The sequence below is a fragment of the Scophthalmus maximus genome, chromosome 9 (genome assembly GCF_022379125.1).
Source record: "Scophthalmus maximus strain ysfricsl-2021 chromosome 9, ASM2237912v1, whole genome shotgun sequence".
NCBI classification, from domain to species: Eukaryota; Metazoa; Chordata; class Actinopteri; order Pleuronectiformes; family Scophthalmidae; genus Scophthalmus; species Scophthalmus maximus.
The window spans coordinates 3,295,301-3,315,751 of record NC_061523.1 but is presented as its reverse complement, the minus strand read 5'-3'; the positions used below and the strand labels follow the sequence as shown (position 1 = coordinate 3,315,751).

At 43.6% G+C, this 20,451-nt stretch overlaps 2 long non-coding RNA genes across 2 annotated transcripts; one reads left to right on the top strand and one right to left on the bottom strand.

Annotated features, from left to right (window-relative positions):
• The first annotated feature begins 206 nt into the window (after nt 1-206).
• Nucleotides 207-18,691, top strand: LOC118319870. Its single transcript, XR_004796134.2, has 8 exons — nt 207-481; nt 917-1,057; nt 4,741-4,838; nt 4,967-5,044; nt 5,133-5,205; nt 17,143-17,217; nt 17,515-17,591; nt 18,558-18,691. It is a non-coding gene; the product is annotated as an uncharacterized LOC118319870 (long non-coding RNA).
• Nucleotides 16,252-18,659, bottom strand: LOC118319871. Its single transcript, XR_004796135.2, has 3 exons — nt 18,521-18,659; nt 17,121-17,202; nt 16,252-16,935 (listed from the first exon to the last, which is right to left on the bottom strand). It is a non-coding gene; the product is annotated as an uncharacterized LOC118319871 (long non-coding RNA).
• Nucleotides 18,692-20,451: the final 1,760 nt, after the last annotated feature.

The following is a 20,451-nucleotide window of genomic DNA, read 5'->3' as shown; positions in this document are numbered from 1 at the left end:
CTTCAGTGTTCTCATACTGTCTGTTCCTCCAGCGGCTCTTTTCACCGCTTTTCACCCTCTGCCTGTCATGCTCGGATTTACTCTAGGCCTCCCCGCAAAAAAAAGCTCAGGCGCATCTGATTGGCCAGTTGACCCAGTCTGTTGTGATTGGTCAACCGCATTCAGGGCGTGTACGAAATGTCACGCCTCTTCCCCAGACACAGACTTCCGAACCGTCCGGCTCACGGAGAAGCTAAAAAGCAGATGGCAAATTTTCAACCGTACCAGTTTAATCCCGAGTCTGACACTGACAGGGAGCGGAAGAACAAGCCTGACGCTTTTCAACCGAGACTGGAGCAGGATGGTTCAGAGTGCTATGTCACATTGTTACTTTGTACTTCTTCTAAATGACTGAAGTGCATGTTACTGTAGTCATGGAAACGTGTGGACACTGCAGCAGAAACTCACAGTGGGAAATGTCTGCCGCAAAGAAATACGAACGGTAGGTCTGTTAGCAAATCATGTTGCCAAATACCTGGTAACAACAACAGAAGCTCACACCAAACTGTGGTATGAGCGTCATGTCTCCTGTCGGGAGGGAGTGGGAGGGGGGGCGACAGGCAGAGAGAGACAGAGAAGCATGGCTCGACAAATAACAATTTTTATTGAATCAGACTAACGTTGCTTATGTTGGGAAATAAAGTTATCCTTCTAAAAAATAAAGCTTGTTATCTAGTTTGTTTTGATTAGTGCTTAAATCAATTGAACTAAAAGTTGAGCAGATTCATTTTTTATTCAGCAACAAATTTGTATTTACCTTTTTTACAGTGGAACACACATTACTCCTTGGATCAATATTTCTCTAATGCAGGGCTGCTGGCTCAATCATTATTTGCTCTATTAGATCTTGTAAAGCTTATCCTTTTTTCCTTATTAGGTTCTCAGAGGAATGAATCAGGTCCCCATTCCTCTCAGCTGTAGGCCTTGAGCCGAATTGCCTCAAATTATACACCCTGCAGAACATCTACAACATCTACAGAATGGACTACGGTCCTCTGAGGTGCAGAACAGAAGAACAGTAAGTTTCTAATTTAATAGATGTTATGAGATACAACTGCATAAAATAAGTAAAAACAGTTTTCAATATATGACAGGATCCACAGAACAAATGAAGAGAAAAAGTATTTCCTTAAAAATATCTTTATTTTTTGCAAATGTAAGAAAACCAGAAATATACATATATAGAAAAATATAGCAGTAGAAGCAATTTGCAACTGCAATAATGCCTCGCAGTTGGTGCTGTGGGACGCCACAACAGGGTCGTCATCCGCCAGGAGTTTCCTGATCAAGCTGACCAGTATGTTAGATTCCGACTGCCCCTTGACTGAATTCCCTGACATGTGGCGAGCAACCACATCATACTTTGACGGCCTGTCATTTTGGGATGACAGTCACCCACATAATCTGTAAAACATTTCATTCAATTGTTCATTTTCTAGTGTTTTCCTGAATCCACCTTTGTTGTTTACTTAAAATGTTCAGAATTATTTATTATTCATTTGAATTTGTTATTGTGTTATTATGTAATAATAAAATAGTGTTTTACAACTTAATGAATGTAGGTTCTGTTTTAACAGGGTTTGTGGTGGCTTCATGCTTCTTTGTCTTTGGGGAAGAGGGGGTCTTCATGCCCATGGATGTTTTGAATGTGGTTAAACAGTGAAGTCCACTTGGCCACCTTGTCAGGCCCAGAGGTTGAAGAGGTTGCACTCCAATAGACATGGTTATTTAAACCGTGGAACATGGGTGTTGCCGATTGGTCTGATGTACTCTGAAACACAAGGGAAAATAAAACAAAAAATTTGCATCTATCAACAACAATCGCTATATATATAAAGCTGTATCTCCCCCATCATAGGCTTTATTGTGATTGTACAAAAACATTTTGTTGGTAGCTCTTGAAGCTCCAGCAATATAAAAAAAATTTGGATCACAAATATTTTTTTTAAATATCAAAAAATGTAGTTCATATATAATATATACAACAACAACATGTGCCGTGTAAATTACATACCACACATGCATGTAACTAGACAAAAGAACACAGAGGAAAAAATGTAATCAGATTCTCTAGATGGAAGATTTGCAGGTAAGTATGAAATCTGCATGAAGGACAAATAACAATGTGTAATGGGATCAAAATGGAAGTAGGGAGAGGATTAAAATAAAGTAACATTGACACAGATGTGAACTTGATACAACCATGTCATTTACATGACGTGCTTTTGAGTACTTTTAGCAAACACTGTATGTTGAAAAATAGACAGCTCTAGATATAGAGAGCTCTATTTTCCTGCATTGTGATTAACCTCAAAATTGAAGTGCAGCATAGCAATATACCAGTATGTTATTCTGCTTTTTGTGCCCTTCACCCTCTCCATCCACAAGGTCTTGCAGTTTCCAGAATGAGCTTTACATTATGGAGTCCAAGGTGCACTTGACAGTCAGACATGCTTTGTCTGCCATAGAATAGCAAGTCTCCTTTGGGTTGAGGTTCGGACGTACAATTCCGTCCACAATCTTGGGCATCAGTTAAAAGTAAGAATTGCATATAGACATATAAATAATTACAGGCAGACGCTTTTTTACAGGCTCATGTCGGTGTCGTGTTGTATTGATCCCGCTAGCCTCGTCAGCATAGCTGGGAGTCTTGCTCGAGGCTAACCCCAGGCTAGCTGGCTAATGAGCGCTTTAGCGAGCTATGCTAACAAAACAGGTACCAAGTGCAGACACCCGCTAATTACTGCAAACACAGAACAATACTATCATTATACCTACCGAAAGGACAGGAGCGCAAGCTTCTTGGACTTCTCTGTTGGGTAAACTGTCCGCAGAGCAGGCGTATTATTCATCTGGTATTTGCTTGAAATGTTCTCCGCAAGGCTTCAACACCACAGTCGAGAAGTCACGTTCACTGACCGGTGATTAGCTCAGGGGACACCAAGCGCTGCCAGCGGCTAGCCACCACCGAGCGGCTAACAAATAGTGGCGTCACCTGTCACTTAAGTATCCATGCCCCTAATTATGCAGAATTTCAAACGTTAATATAATATAAATGGGCGAGTTATAAATAAATTGAACACACTTTATTAACGCGTTATGACAGATGTGTTAAGCTGGATTTATGCTTGACGCATCGGTCCGTCTGCACGGCCGCGGTGATGTCATTTTGATGTCACTTCTGGTGGCACACAGTGCACATATAAGCTTTTGCTCAGCCTCCTTATGACTTTCGGATTGCATTGCTTTTAGATGTTGGAAGAGGTCACTTGTATTTTGTGGCACATTGTTGTATCAAATGGTGCACATCTTGTTGTAGTTCTATCTACAAATGAAAAGTAGCACCACACCAGTCTGCTACACGAGCAAACAACAGTTTGTTTGTTTCCTTTATGTCATTATCCTTCTCTCACATGTTGTGGAAGTGCAAGCGCAGCATGCCGTGTGGGTGCTGCTGCAGCTGCGCACTCGCTTCTCATTTAGTTGTGACTCATGACGATAAACTGTCAGTTTATGTCCGGGCTGATTGAAAACAAACATTATACTAAAGTACTGAAAACGTTAGGAAGTGATGCAGCCATCCTGTTTTTTTAATACATAAATATTTATATACATGTATAACATCAGGATTTTTCTATTAAAGCCTTTTCCAGGTGAGTTGGGGATAGTGAATCAGTGGGTAATTTCGGACACAGCCACTATTCATACATTTAAATATGCCGTCAATTTCCAGGTGAAAGGTAATCACGGGTAGTGCCGTCCGTTATTTTAACGACTTGCAGCTGTGACCCGGTACTCCCCAGACAGACAGGCTCTCAGCAGGATATTCGGATGGTGAATTTCATTTTGTAACAATGATTATGTTGCCCAGACCCAGAGTAGTTAAATGTAAAGTTCGGTTTACCCTGAAATAAAAATGATTTCAATTTTACAAATGTAAATGTTTAAAATTGTTAAACTGGTGAGAAGAAAGTGTTTTGTTGATAAGCTTGGCAAATAGCCAATGAATTAAAATTCTCTTTCACTTTAGCCAATCAAAAAGCCTAAACCCGCCAACCGACACTCCACGGACTGGTTACGCTAGTGAAAGTGAAGGGCATAATGACAGTCTTAGCTCAACCTCTGATGAGAGCGAGATGTGTTAACTGAAGTGTTAAGAAACTCAGCTAAACAATTGAGTAACTCATTTTTATGTAATGTTTTGGTGATTCATACTGTCCGAGGCCTGATGCTGTGTCCCAAGGTCGTGTAATTTTACTGGTGAGTCAGTATTTAGCTTGAAGTGTAGTTGAGACAATGTACTGTAGCCGGGATGCTAATTTTCGCTATGTTAATTTCCATTGACTTATGCTAATAATGTTAGCAATAAATGTCTGATAGCTTAAATGCTAACGTGGGCTATGCTACTGAAACGGAAAGTTAAATTGATTTAAGAAATTCTATTGATGACTAGACATGTTATGTTTTATTGGTGTACTATCGAGACTGTTCTTTATTGTTTTATGTGCTTCTTTCACATAAAAAAGTGGGATCCTTTATCCCACCGGTGCTAAAAATGGGATAGAAGATCCCAGCATTGGTATCTTCTATTGTTCATGGATTTGAGAATACTTAATAGCAGCAGACGTGACTTATATTTAAATTACTATTGATTTTTCCCCTTTTTTTGCAACGTACCTTGCTCCATTGACGACCTGCCAGAGAAGCAGAGACAACATACAAAAAAGCTGATGAACACACAGCTGATAAGGCTGGCAGCACTGGACACTGTGCTACTAATAGACTCTGACCACTACAAGGTAGGACCATAGTTATTAGTTTATAAAACTAAGGGTGGCTGCATGAATCAATTTTAGAAACAGCAGTGTTGTCAGGCTCCGTTGTTGTTGATATGTTTAACACTTTGTTTGCCATTTTTGTATTTCAGTTTGGAGGCAAGTGGTGCTGCTAATGCTCAGTGATTTGTGGACCATATGTCATAAAGATAGGCACTGGTGTAATTGAAGTGAGTGATTAATATGAAATTATGCTATCATATAAAAAAATCATGATGAATCTTTAGTGGAAATAATGACCTGGTTCTCTGTTATTAGCACTGACATTACCTGCTGCAGAATGGGTCATCTAGCTAAGAAAACAGACACTCCTGGATTCTTCACCTCCAAAGTGAGTACACACTAGAGATGCACGTTTCGGCTCTGACGCCTTCCAAATCCAGGTGAACTCTTAAATAATACACCCGCAACTAACCCAAATTAATTATTTAATTTAAGGACCAGCACCCATGTGGACATTTCACTCCCTCAATACCAGCAGCTAGTGAAAACCCACTGTAAATCTGTTTCTCACATCCGTTGTTTTTCCACAAACACTAGCTACAATAGCTGACATTAGTCAATGTTAGGACTTGCTGCCAGACCAGCATAATGTCAATTAACTTAAACCAGTCCAGTCTGGAGCTGGGTGGTACAACTTAAAGCACGGACAATAACTGTATACATCACGGTATATCATTTTTTGTTACATTTTTTATATAAATGTAAAACACTGGAATGGCAACTGCATGGCAGATATTACTGAACTCTTAACTGTAATATACTACATTATAGACCATATTTAAAATAATAGGAGAATAGGGCTTTTTTAATGCTGTACAATAACAAGGGTCTTCAGGTTTAGATGTTCTTTCATTTTCAAATGTTTCGACAGATCGCTTGTGTTACTGCCATTACTTGCAAAAAGTTTGTTACACAACCATTGTCACATCGGATCAGGTGAGTGTTTCTGCGTGTGTTGGGCTGTGAGAGCTGGCCATGCTGCCTCCACAGTACAGGCTCTGACACAGAGATTCAGGATTGTCTATGATGACAATTCATCATAGACGAATGAATGAATTTCTTTAAAACTGTTGGCAGCACCGATAACTTCTGGGCTTATTGATACTGCGGCGTTTCATAATTTGGCCCCAGGGCCGTTAAATTAGGGGTTTCTGTTCCCATCCATAGATAAAATGGAGCCCAATCTCCTCTCGCTAAAAATAAAATTAATAATAATAATTTAGCAGCGGGGGTGAAAATCCTGCTGAATGCATGTAGGGTAAACACTTCTCAAACCTCATACCATAGGACAGATTCATACCTGTGTAGTTTCTATACCATATATACTGTCCACCCTCCCTCCGAAGTGGGGAAAAAACAATGGCAGTTTGTCTTCTAGGATTAGGGTTATCTTTTGAATTTAATTGTTTCCGATTCTGCTTATCGATTCCGGTTCTTATCGGAAATCTTTCCTTCCACGAGCTATTAGACTGTACAACGCATCACCTCTGTCTGACAAAGACACTCTGGACTTAACACAGATCCCAGCACATTTTGACCTTCATGTCATCTTCTTATGCACATTACTGGTAACTTATTACACACTTGCACTTATATTATGGACATTCTTTATATTTATATTCCTCATACTTTTGCAGTTCATATATTTTTTCTTTATATTTTAAAGTTTGTATTGGTCATATTTTTAAATATTTTGTAAGGTGTGTTGTGTGACAAGATACCTACTGCTGTAACACCGGAATTTTCCAGTTTCGGATTAATAAAGGTAATCTATTATCTGTAAGTCAAATTCAAGGAAAATAAGTCCATCAAAGCAACAATAGGGGCAAAATGTGATGACTAAAGTGCATCAATGCACAACAGCCAGAGGGCTGCACTCAAACCAGATGCTGTGGACCGTCTGGTTTTCCTGGCACAAAATTTGTAATGGCTGAGAGATGTCTCAACAAGTCCATAATGTTCAGCTTATACTTATGATGTTCATTATGCAGCCCTGTGAATATGTGACTACTCTCTCTGGTCTGTATATTACTGGCTAGTGGTCAATACTTTTAGCCAAGTTGCACTTGTTTCTAGTCACTGCAGTACAGGGTTGTGCTATCAGTAGGCCATACTCATGTTATAATGAGTGGGTCTTAAAAAAGACCTACATTTTTTGTTGATCAGAAAATCGACAGATTTCACTCTTGTGTTGGTTTTATTGATCTTTCAGGAGGGAGAAACAACATGCACAAAGTGATGCTTGGTGAAATCTTGGCAGAATGGCGAGAGAGGAGGACAGTTATACTCTCAGTAGGGCGGTGCATGCATAGGTGTGGACCAACTGTTTGTCACAAGTTAGTTACAGCGGGGAAAATTAAAAAAAATCCAAATTTTTCTTCGTAAATATATTTGTGATGGGGCTATTGATGGGGTCATGAAATTGTCACCAGATGTCGGTAACAACCCAAGTAATCCACACATACAAAGAAATCAAAACATATATGTCCATGCATTAAGTTATGTGTGATAAAGTGAAATGACACATGAAATAAGTATTGAACACGCTTACTGAAATTTATTTAATACTTATAGAAAAGCCTTTGTTGGTAATGACAGGTTCCATACGCCTCCTGTATGGCGAAACTAGTCGCATGCATTGCTCAGGTGTGATTTTGGCCCATTCTTCCACACAAACTGTCTTCAAATCTTGAAGGTTCTAGGGGCCTCTTCTATGAACTCTGATCTTCAGTTCTTTCCATAGATTTTCAACTGGATTCAAGTCGGGTGATTGACTGGACCATAGCAGCTTTATTTTCTTTCTCTGAAACCAATTGAGATTTTCCTTGGCTGTGTGTTTGGGATCATTGTCTTGCTGAACTGTCCACCCTCGTTTCATCTTCAGCATCCTTGTGGATGGCAGCAGATTCTTGTCAAGAATGTCTCTGTACATTTCTCAATTCATCCTTCCTTCAATTATAAGAAGTCTGCCAGTACCATATGCTGAAAAACATGTTCCCACCTCCAAACTTAACTGTTGGTATAGTGTTTTTGGCGTGTTGGGCAGTCCCATTTCTCCTCCAAACAGGGTGTGTTATGACATCCAAAGAGTTTAATTTTGGTCTCATCTGACCACAATATATTCTCCCAGTATTTCATAGGCTTGTCCAAATGTTGTGCAGCAAACTTTAAACGACCTTCACCACACTTTTTCTTCAACAATGGAGTCTTGCGCGGTTGAGTGCATTACTTATTGTTTTCTTCAAAACAACTGTTCCTGCTAATTCCAGGTCTTTCTGAAGCTCTCCCTGGTGGTCCTTGGCTCTTGGACAACTCTTCTGATTATTCTTTTGACTCCTCTGTCAGAAATCTTCATGGACATTTATGTTTTGATTTCTTTGTACGTGTGGATTACTTGGGCTGTTAGCTGATATCTAGTGACAATTTCATGTCAATAGCCCCATCAGAAATATAATTACTGAGAAAAATGTTGACGCGGTCAATACTTATTTTCCCCGCTGTATCTGCATCACATAGAAGGTTTTCCATACAAGGCGTTGTTTGCTCTAAACTGCAGAAGCAAAACCCACAGACGGCAGCTGTCTGGCACACCGCGGAAGTGAAAACCACAGACAGCAACTGTCTGGTACATCAAATTCTTTGTTACCCCCATTTCATAATATTTAATCATATTAAATCACACAATAAAACTATTAATTTATATAAATATATATACTGTATATATCTGTGAGATCTCGTCGCAAGATAAGTGTTGGGTCAGCGTCGGACACGTGCGCATGGCTTGTAATGTGCTGGTACCTTTTTTTGGTTGTAGGTATGTCACCTGCGAAGTCAGCGTTGTCCAGTCTCTCAGTAGGTGCCGTGACTCTTTTGCAGTGGCTAGCGTGGATCCAGGTTGCACGTTCCGCTTCTATCACAGCTGTTTGTAGGTTCAGGTGTTGGTGGCGTCAGGACTTTCTTGCAGTGGCTCTCATGAACCCAGGTTGCTCGTTCAGCGATTTTGATGGCTGTGTGAGTCTTGAGGAGGACATGGAAGGGGCCTTGCCACCGTTTGGACTTCCAATGCTTTTGTCGGATATCTTTGATCACCACCCAGTCCCCTGGAGTGAGCAGGTGAAGGGGTCCTGAAGCCGCGGTAGCGCGTCCTTGACCTTTACAGACACTTGGGAGAGGAGAGCAGACAAAGTTATGCAATATTGTTCATTGAATCCTCACACAGTGATGTAGATGGGAGTGGTCTGCTAGGGGGGTCTTTGTCCAACCCTGGAGGGTGGCCGAACTAAATCTCAAAGGAGCTAAGGCAAACTCTGGCTCTTTGTATCATCCACATGTACATTAGTACAATTGGGAGGGCCTGCACGCATGAGAGACCTATCTCCTCGCAGCACTTTGAGAGTTTAGTCTTTATGGTGCCATTCTCCCTTTTCACCGCACCACCACTGGATGGGTGATAGCAGCAATGTGTTTTGACATCTGTTCCCAAGAATGATCTCATCTGTGCTATTGCTTCATTCACAAAATGGGAGCCATAGTCACTGGATAGCTTCGCCGGGATCCCACATCGTGGACCTATCTCACAATGCTTTAGCTACAGTTTGACTGCTATCATGTTTTGCTGGGAACACTTCGACCCATTTTGACCACATGTCAACCATTACCAGGCAATACTTTTTACCATTTGCTGGTGTCAGTTCAGTGAAATTCATGATTACCTGTTCAAAAGGTCGCTCTAGTGGTGGGTGTGCTGCTGGTGGAACTGGTTTAGTGCGGCTAACATTGTTAGTGGTGCATGTCATGCATGACTGACATTATTTTTTGCTGAAGCCTTTGGTGAACCATGGTTTTATTATTTCGGTCAACATTGCCCCTATTGACACATGGTCTAACCCATGAGTCAATTTGGCGAAATGGGAAGTGTTTAGGGAGACGAGGTTTGTCATCAGGTCCAAGCCAGATTTTGTCAGAAGTGAACACAGCACCAGAGGAGTGCCAGAGACGCCTCTCATCAGGAGTAGCAAAGGACTGCATGGCAGTCAAAGATTAACGTGGGTCAAAGGGAAGAGTGACAACAGGAAGTGAAACCATCATCTGTGACGTGGGGGCAGGGTGAAATGCAGCAGCCTTCGCTGCCCCATTCACTCGAGCTTTTCCTGTAGAGACAGGGTCTTTGCCCTGTGTGTGTGCTGCACATTTACAAACCGCAATGGAGGAGGAAAGGAGAATGGCCTGAAGAAGGTCAGACACTTGGGTGCTGTTGGATATGGGGCACCTGATGAGGTGAGGAAGTGACGTTGTTTCCACAAAGTGCCAAAATCATGAACAACCACAAAGGCATAGCGAGAGTCAGTGTAAATATTAACGCATTTACCAATGCCAAGAGTACAAGCTTCAGTTAAAGCCACAATTTCTGCTGTTTGGGCAGATAAGTGTCAAGGCAGAGAACTAGATGAGAGCACAGAATGAGATGAACACAGGGCAAAACCCACACGGTTCTCACGTGTATCTGTGTCTCGGAAAGCTGAACCATCAACAAAAATAACCATATACGGGTTAGAGATAGGTGTATCGGAAAGGTCAGGCCGAGGGGAACACATGACATCCACTGCAGCCACACAATTGTGTGGTTCGCCATCCTCCGGCAGAGGGAGCAATGTGGCAAGGTTAAGAGTGGTACATCTTTTCACAGTGACATTTGGAAGCTCAAATAGAACAGAATGATAATGCAGCCATCTTGAAGCAGACAGATGCAAGGTTTTCTGCTCTAAAAGGAGAAGTAAACCGCATGATGGACTAACAGTGTCAAAGGGGCGAAGCCAGGTCCGTGGAGGCCGTCACTGCCTTCTCAGCCGCAGCCACAACTCGGAGGCAGACAAGAAGACCTGCTGCAACATGATCAAGTTTGGCAGAAAAGTAGGCCAATGGTCTAAGACGACCACCGTGGTCTTGCAAGAGAACAGAAGTCATACAACCACTCTTTTCCTCAACAGTCTGTGTAAATGGCCTGGTCGAGTCAGGCAATCCTATAGTCGGGGTAGAGGCCAGTGCCTGTTTCATTTCAGAAAATACTTGAGTAGCTTCAGAAGTCCAAGTCAGTTGTGCATGTGCATGAGTTATTCCGGACATGAGATCACGAAGGGGCTTGTCTAATGAAGCGTTGTTTGGAATGAAACATCGACAATAGGAGCACATACCTAGGAACGACAGCATTTGTTTCTTGGTCTGCGGAAGTGGAACAGATGGCATCTGACCGTGTGGGAGACAGGGTTTTTCCGTCTCCAGAAATCTTCTGACCCAGGAAGGTTATTTTCTTAACGGTAAACTGTAATTTAGACAAGCTGGCTTTGTGCCCTTGTTGAGCCAAAGGTTTGAGTAGTAGAACAGTGTTGGTTTCACACTGATCTTTGGTGGGAGAGGAGTGTTGTGCACGAGCACCATGGGTATAGGACAATCTCGGCCTACATGTTATCTCAGAAGTCTGACCGCATGGTCTTCTGAAGAAAGGGAACGCCAAGACCCCTGGACCCCAGCGGCGACCTGCGGAGACCCCGCATCTCCCACCTGAGGGCGTCCCAATGAGGGCATCCCTCATTGGCAGAGACCCGCACGTCACCGCGAGGGGTCCCGCAACGTCACAGACTCTATAAAACATTGCAATGCCCACCAAACATCTCTCTCCAGGAAAGAAACCCACTTTGATCTGGTGGGTTCCTCTGACCTACAAAGGAGGCAACCACTTCTAAATCTAGACTTCATCCACCGCAACGATCACTCTAGAACCCAGAAGAAGTGACCGTGCACACAGCTGAACCAGGCCCCAGAATTCCCGACTTCGCCGGACGAATCGCAATTAGCTTATTTTTTTTCCTCTTCCTTGTGCGCGTTTGGAAACGCACAGGTACGCGCTGGTACCGAGACAAGAGCCGCCGAGACGGAACACTCTGTCTATTGATTCCTGCAGAAGGAAAGATCTGAACCCACAGTCTTTCAACCGAGTCAACCGCCGGTCCGATCCGAACCCTGGAGGACCGCGCACCCCGCCGCCAGTCGCTAGGAAGCGCCGCGGCTCCCGCCTCGCGCATCGCCGCATCTGAGGACGGACCACACACGCTTGTTCCCCCGCAAGGAGTACAGTAAGAGGCTTTAGCTCTGGGCAGAACGTAGATTATTTATGTGTGTTTCAGTAAGTTAACTTACTGTGTATTGTTGTGAAGTTTGTACCGGACCTCTGTGTCCCGTTTATTGCTGCTATAATAACCGCGTTATTATCAGTGTTGCTTGACTGTGATTTGTGTCCGACCACGTCGGACTATTGTGTGTTGCTCTGCCATCATGTCTGAACTCAGCACGCTGTCGTCTGTTTAAAGACCAGAGACGCGCCGGCTCACAAGCTGAGCCGCTGCGCCGGCTCACAAGCTGAGCCGCTGCGCCCCTACGTCCCAGACCAGGTGCTGGATGGACTAACAGTGTCAAAGGGGCGAAGCCAGGTCCGTGGAGGCCGTCACTGCCTTCTCAGCCGCAGCCACAACTCGGAGGCAGACAAGAAGACCTGCTGCAACATGATCAAGTTTGGCAGAAAAGTAGGCCAATGGTCTAAGACGACCACCGTGGTCTTGCAAGAGAACAGAAGTCATACAACCACTCTTTTCCTCAACAGTCTGTGTAAATGGCCTGGTCGAGTCAGGCAATCCTATAGTCGGGGTAGAGGCCAGTGCCTGTTTCATTTCAGAAAATACTTGAGTAGCTTCAGAAGTCCAAGTCAGTTGTGCATGTGCATGAGTTATTCCGGACATGAGATCACGAAGGGGCTTGTCTAATGAAGCGTTGTTTGGAATGAAACATCGACAATAGGAGCACATACCTAGGAACGACAGCATTTGTTTCTTGGTCTGCGGAAGTGGAACAGATGGCATCTGACCGTGTGGGAGACAGGGTTTTTCCGTCTCCAGAAATCTTCTGACCCAGGAAGGTTATTTTCTTAACGGTAAACTGTAATTTAGACAAGCTGGCTTTGTGCCCTTGTTGAGCCAAAGGTTTGAGTAGTAGAACAGTGTTGGTTTCACACTGATCTTTGGTGGGAGAGGAGTGTTGTGCACGAGCACCATGGGTATAGGACAATCTCGGCCTACATGTTATCTCAGAAGTCTGACCGCATGGTCTTCTGAAGAAAGGGAACGCCAAGACCCCTGGACCCCAGCGGCGACCTGCGGAGACCCCGCATCTCCCACCTGAGGGCGTCCCAATGAGGGCATCCCTCATTGGCAGAGACCCGCACGTCACCGCGAGGGGTCCCGCAACGTCACAGACTCTATAAAACATTGCAATGCCCACCAAACATCTCTCTCCAGGAAAGAAACCCACTTTGATCTGGTGGGTTCCTCTGACCTACAAAGGAGGCAACCACTTCTAAATCTAGACTTCATCCACCGCAACGATCACTCTAGAACCCAGAAGAAGTGACCGTGCACACAGCTGAACCAGGCCCCAGAATTCCCGACTTCGCCGGACGAATCGCAATTAGCTTATTTTTTTTCCTCTTCCTTGTGCGCGTTTGGAAACGCACAGGTACGCGCTGGTACCGAGACAAGAGCCGCCGAGACGGAACACTCTGTCTATTGATTCCTGCAGAAGGAAAGATCTGAACCCACAGTCTTTCAACCGAGTCAACCGCCGGTCCGATCCGAACCCTGGAGGACCGCGCACCCCGCCGCCAGTCGCTAGGAAGCGCCGCGGCTCCCGCCTCGCGCATCGCCGCATCCGAGGACGGACCACACACGCTTGTTCCCCCGCAAGGAGTACAGTAAGAGGCTTTAGCTCTGGGCAGAACGTAGATTATTTATGTGTGTTTCAGTAAGTTAACTTACTGTGTATTGTTGTGAAGTTTGTACCGGACCTCTGTGTCCCGTTTATTGCTGCTATAATAACCGCGTTATTATCAGTGTTGCTTGACTGTGATTTGTGTCCGACCACGTCGGACTATTGTGTGTTGCTCTGCCATCATGTCTGAACTCAGCACGCTGTCGTCTGTTTAAAGACCAGAGACGCGCCGGCTCACAAGCTGAGCCGCTGCGCCGGCTCACAAGCTGAGCCGCTGCGCCCCTACGTCCCAGACCAGGTGCTGGACCTCAGTCATCATTGCCTGAGCCTTACTGCTGCTTTGATCGCTTTCCCTTTGCTTTCCTACTAACAAACATTTACACACACTCATGGGTGCTGGAGAGATTCTGGTCCGAAGTTAACTTCGTCCCGATCTCTCCATTTAACTTGAGGTCTCAAGCCCCACCTTTCTCTGTCGCCATGTGACGTCCCAGGTCACGTCCGCCATCTTGTTCCTCCTCCCCCTTTCACGGGCACACGCCTGTGCACACACTTGCTCACACACACGCACACACACACACCCACTCACACACGCTCACACACGCTCGCTTGTTGTTCTCTTTTCACATGATGAGCATATGATATATGATTGGTAGCTTAGCTTGTAATAGACATTTATTGATAAAAAGTAGCATTGATTGTAAATTGATATTGCTAAAGTTAATAAATGCTGTTATACTTTAAAGAGAAGTTGTTTTGTGTTATTTGCATGTACATTGTGATAGAAGAGTCAGTGCTCGAATTCACACCTTCAGTTCACTCCATAAATGTTCATATCTACAGATATGAACATTTTGAGTGAGCACCTTTAATTCTTGAGACTGAATTAACGATTTGGTTATTGGTCCCGGTTTCCAGGTGGTGCGCCGTTGCTATTCATTCATTCATCGTCTACCGCTTTATCCATTTAAGGGTCGCGGGGGGCGCTGGAGCCAATCCCAGCTAACATTGGGCGAGAGGCGGGGTACAGCCTGGACAGGTCGCCACCCTATTCTATTAACATTGATTAATAAGCTCTATTGATTTTCATAATTCATAATTATCTTTGATAATTATAAATTAGCCCAAACCGATGCAGAACAGGAGATTAGGAGATCATCTACATATTGTAGGAGTGCAGTACCTGGAGTGACCACAAGGGAATCAAGGCTTTTAAGGGATTGGTTGTAAATGGTGGGAGACTCACAATAGCCCTGACAGAGGCAAATGAAAGTGTAGCTCTTCCCATCAAACGTGGATGCAAACCAGAATTGACTGTCTGGGTGAACAGGGACACTGAAAAAAGCATTAGAGAGGTCAAAAACAGAAAACCACTGAGCATTAGAGGGAACTTGCGAGAGAATGTTATATGGGTTAGGAACATTTGGTGCGCGTGGCTGAACTGCAGCATTTACAGCTTTCAACAAGCCTGAACAAAACGCCACTCAGATGGGAGATCAGAACATGATCTCAGATTTTCTTAACAGGGAGGATAGGAGTGCGTACAGGTGAGTCATCACAGGGCCAAATTACACTGGCTTCCAAAAGTGATTCAAAAACAGGTTTAATCCCTTCCTGTGCTTCACGTCATAAAGGGTATTGAAAATAGCCTATCATGGTGGAAGCAAACCAGAGTTCCTCAAACTGTGTGTCTGGACCTTCAGACACATGTGACATGCAATGCAAATTCAGAGGAGACATGAAATCAGCTACAGGCGGCATATTCGCCGTTGCCATTGTTGTGAGGCGAAGCATATATGATTGTATGGGCGTGATTGGTGTCTTTTTGTTGGGGCACTCGCGGGCCCAGTGTCCAGTCTTGCCACACTTGAAGCAAACGTCAATGGCTGTGTTGGGGGAGCGGCCACCGATTCTTCTGAAAATTCGGCAACCGTGGCCTGTTCAGAATCTGCCACAGCCTCTCCATACACCACGGCCACGCCCATCATGTCGCTCCGCGCCCTCATTGTTGTAGGCACCGGGACAATCATTCAGTCCGGGAAATATAGCCCCCAGCCAGGCCACTTTTTAAGTGGAGGCCCTTTTTATATTTTATTTTGGCAGATTTCCATAAGTGTTTCCCAGAGGATTGCGAGACACCAATGTGGGTGTATATCAGATCCTGGAGGGGGGCCATTTTGTACATTTCAAAGTTAAATCCATCAATCTGGTGAACTTTGACACAAATTTAAGAGGCTAGATACAGTATATAAGAACTTTATACTGTATTAGTAAACAATTGTGCTGTAGTAAATAATTTCATCATAAACACAGGATTTCAATGATGATCAACACTATAAATATCCTTACAACCTATATATGTGTTGTATGGACACTGACCCCCACCCACATACTATTGCATAAAAGAGGGGAAGTAGCTTCTTTTAAAAAACTAAATTATTTGCATAATTCTGTCTGTATTATGATTTTCCTTTAATTTCCACTACCATGTTTTGTGTTCTTCAAAAAAATTAAGTTGATTTTCAGACTGTCAGCCAGTCATATACAATAAAGTGCAGTGTTGAGTTTGGACACATTACTTTGAGTGTTGATTTTAATAAACAGCTGATCAAATCAGTGCTGAGGAGCAGCAACGTAAGACACGCTGCCAATCACAACAACAGCGTGTTCATGACAATCACGGCAACAGCTGATTATCCGGTTCAGCCGTTCAGGGTTCCGTGTACTGAGTCGAGCATTCACCGAACTTTGAATAAACAAATCCCCCTCCCCCTACTCCCCCTCGCTCTGTTATTCGCTTGTGTACCTGTGGGGCAGAGTGACAGAGGGAGAAAGAGAGAGAGAGCTGCTGAGCAGGGGCGGATTGGGTGATCGGGAGATTCGGGCGGATTCCCGGTGGGCCGCTTCACTTCACTTTGGGGCCGGTCGAAAAATACAACTGACAATTGTCCCGTTAGTTCACTTCAAAGTTCACAGCGCAGCCTCTGCCTGACCGCGCAGCAGATGAGTTGTACCATCTGAGGGATTTCCCCCCTCCTCCCAGATAGAGTTGGTTGGGTCCATATAGCTTCTAAGGTACCGCCAGCTCCACCGTGTCGACGAGCGTCAGCGAGGACGGATGGTAGAGAGAGGCCGGGAGGTGCTGAAGAGGCCAGGTTCAAGAGAAAAAGGGTCATTGGAGGAGGGCGCTGCCAAATGTGCCAAACCACAGAAATGTTTTCAAGAGGACAGACCCAGGTGGCAGCTGGTAAAGAGAGATATAGGCCTAATGATTAGCAGTGTAATTATAACATTCATTAACATTTTAGGCTTAAATATTAGCCTATTTGTATCGCCCATAGTGAATCACAGAATTTGCTAATATTAAGCAAATATTGCTAAAAAAAAAACAACAACCTCAAACTTGATCTGTGTATACAGTAAAATTACCTCTTCATGATTTTTCTTGTAGCCTCTGAGCAACAGATAAGCCAGTCCCCTGCTGAAAATGACGAGGAGCCGGAGGCCATGGCTGCAGAATGGACAGGTAGAGTAACAGAGTGAACTATATAAATTAAAGTTATTTCATGTAAGATTAGATAAAACACACATAGAGCAGGAGTGGCTATAGATTCTATATGATATCAAGATATTCAGAATGGTGTCAACATTAGGCTATAGATTTAGATTTACGCTACACAGAATTCATTGTGCCGCATAAATGCATTAGAGTAAAATGATTGAATAAATAATAGGTTAAAGTTGTTTAATCAAGAGTTCCTATCTGCGGTCATGACATCACAGTGTCTATGCCCTTCTGTGTTTTTAATGCCATGCAATACAGGGGAGTCCGATGCTGATAGAGGAGATAAAGAGACAGTATCCAGTGAGACAACAGCAGGCCAGCAGAAGATCCCAGAGGTACAGACAGATGCTTATGTAGACGAGGAGACCGATCATTTTGATTATTTTGCTCATCCTCAACCACAGGATTTAAACACGTTCTCCATTACCATCCTCAGCAACCCACAAATAAAAAGTCATAGGCAAATGTGGACTTAGTTGCAGAGGCTGCTTATACTCTAGAAAATACTGCAGTCAATCATGGCAACTTTCTAGGGTTGGTCATACTTTTGAGCCTGTATGATCTGTGCCTTCAACAGCACATTAGGAGTTGTATTGAGCAAAGCAAGAAGCTTCATGACACTGGTGCAAAAGGTAGATGTTCTCTTGTGACTCTACTTTCAAAGGACATTGTTGGTAAAGTTGTGGATGTTCTCAGCCAGGTGATAAAGGACACGATTGCAGATGAAGTTAGAGAGGCAGGAATTTTTTCAGTTCAAATGGATACAACCCAAGAGGTCACATCAAAGGACCAGTGAGCTATCATTGTCAGATATGTCACAAATGCCATTCATGAGAGGTTGGTCGCTGTGGTGAACTGTGAAAAATCCACAAGCCGAGCCCCTGGGACTCTTCCCGGTGCTCCCGATGGCCAGTCCCGGCCTGGCCACAGCAGTGCCACGGGCCACAATGGCGTTACGATAACCATCATTGTCGCCGTGTTCATAGTTCTGATGAGAAACATGCTCAGTGCCAGCGCATGCTGTGGAAATTTTTGCAAAGTCTCCTGGTGACATTTTGAGGGCAAGCAGACCGTGGGCATAAATTGGTGGCAAAATTACAGGATTACATTACACTACAAAACAGACGTCTCTGTAAGGGTTAGTTTTCGTTTAAGTCACAAAACAACTAAAAAGGCTTATCATTGAACAGTCAGTCTTGGATAAAATGGGTTGTTTGGCAGATTTTAACTTTTCAAAAAAAATAAATTAAATTACTTCAGATACCTGATTTATGAATTGAATTTCGTTTGTGGAATTCCAGCGATGACGACCAGAGTCGACTGTGGAGAGTCCCCTCGTCTCTAAGTTCAGGAGTTGGGCCTGGAGTTATCTAGGAGGCCAATCACCGTCCACGTCATCGTCTCCGGCGATCACTCGAGGAATCACACTTCTGACACCAAGTTGTGATGGACATTCAAGTTGTGATGGAAATTATCTAAGCTTGTCTGTGCAATTAAGACTCAGTCTGTCAATCTGGAACACAAGCACTGGTTTTCTTGATCTTGCAAGAGGGAGAAACAACATGCACAAAGTGAAGCTGGGTGAACAAGTTAGTTATCTGCATCACACAGAAGGTTTTCGTCATTTTTGTCGTTGTTTGCTCTCCACTGCAGAAGCGAAACCCACAGACGGCAGCTGACTGGGACACGGCAGAAGTGAAAACCACAGACAGCAACTGTCTGGTACATCATGTTTTTTGTTATCGATGTTCAAATGACTAAGTACAGACATACATGAGAAGGTTACAATTTTCCATTACACCATGTAAGCATTCTGCTGTGACACCATACTTTCAGACATTTCCTCTGTTCCCCTCTCAAGCAGGTCAACTCTGCTCTCTTCCCATCTCTTGCACTTATATATATTATCTATTCCACCCATCCTCCTGGTCTTCCTCCTTCACCCATCCTCTTCTGCTTTTTCCACACACATCATCCTTCATCCATTCCTCTTCATCTCCCTCCCATCCCACTCCACAACTCTCTCATCCTTCCTCATCTCCTGTCCCTTGACAGTCATGTCAGATTTTCCCCTGACAATAAATTTTGCATGATTTGTTCATTTATGCATCAAGAAGACTCACTTTCCTCCTCTCCTGTCTCTCCCTCTATCTCTCTCTCCCTCTCTTGCGCACACACACACACACACACACACACACACACACACACACACACACACACACACACACACACACACAGAGAACACTGTGGTCATGTCTTCAAACCCTTCGCCCTCATTAAAGTTCCATGTTAAATACATGTTTCAGGGAGATCCTTTTACATGCAGCACCCAAGTGTTGTAAAGAGGACATTACTTGCAGGTGAACAAATCTGTAGACTTTAGTCACTCTTAATATACAGCTCTGGAATAAATTAAGAGACCACTGCAAAATTCTCAGTTTCTCTGATGTTACTATCAAAAGGCATGTGTTTGAGTAAAATGAACAGTTTTGTTTCATTCTATCAACTACTGACAACATTTCTCCCAATTTCTAAATAAAAATATTATCATTTAGAGCATTCATTTGCAGAAAATGACAAATGGTCAAAATAACAAAAAAGACACAGTGTTTTCAGACCTCAAATAATGCAAAGAAAACAATTTCATATTCATTTATAAACAACACAATACTAATGTTTTAATTTAGGAAGAGTTCAGGAATCAATATTTGGTGGAATAACCCTGATTGTCAATCACAGCTTTCATGCGTCTTGGCATGCTCTCCACCAGTCTTTCACATTGCTGTTGGGTGACTTTATGCCACTCCTGGCGGAAAAAATCCAGAAGCTCAGCTTTGTTTGATGGGTTGTGACCATCTATCTTCCTCTTGATCACATTCAAAAGTTTTTCAATGGAGTTCATGTCTGGAGATTGGGCTGGTCATGACAGGGTCTTGATCTTGGCGTCCTTCATCCACACCATGATTTACTCCATGCTACACTGCTGTGTAGCATGGAGCAAGGTCCTGCTGGAAAAACCAATCCTCAGAGTTTTGGAACATTTTCAGTGCAGAAAGAAGCAAGTTTTCTTCCAGGATAACATTGTACATGGCTTGATTCATGCGTCCTTCACAAAGACAAATCTGCCCGATTCCAGCCTTGCTGAAGCACCCCAGATCATCACCGATCCTCCACCAAATTTCACAGTGGCTGCCT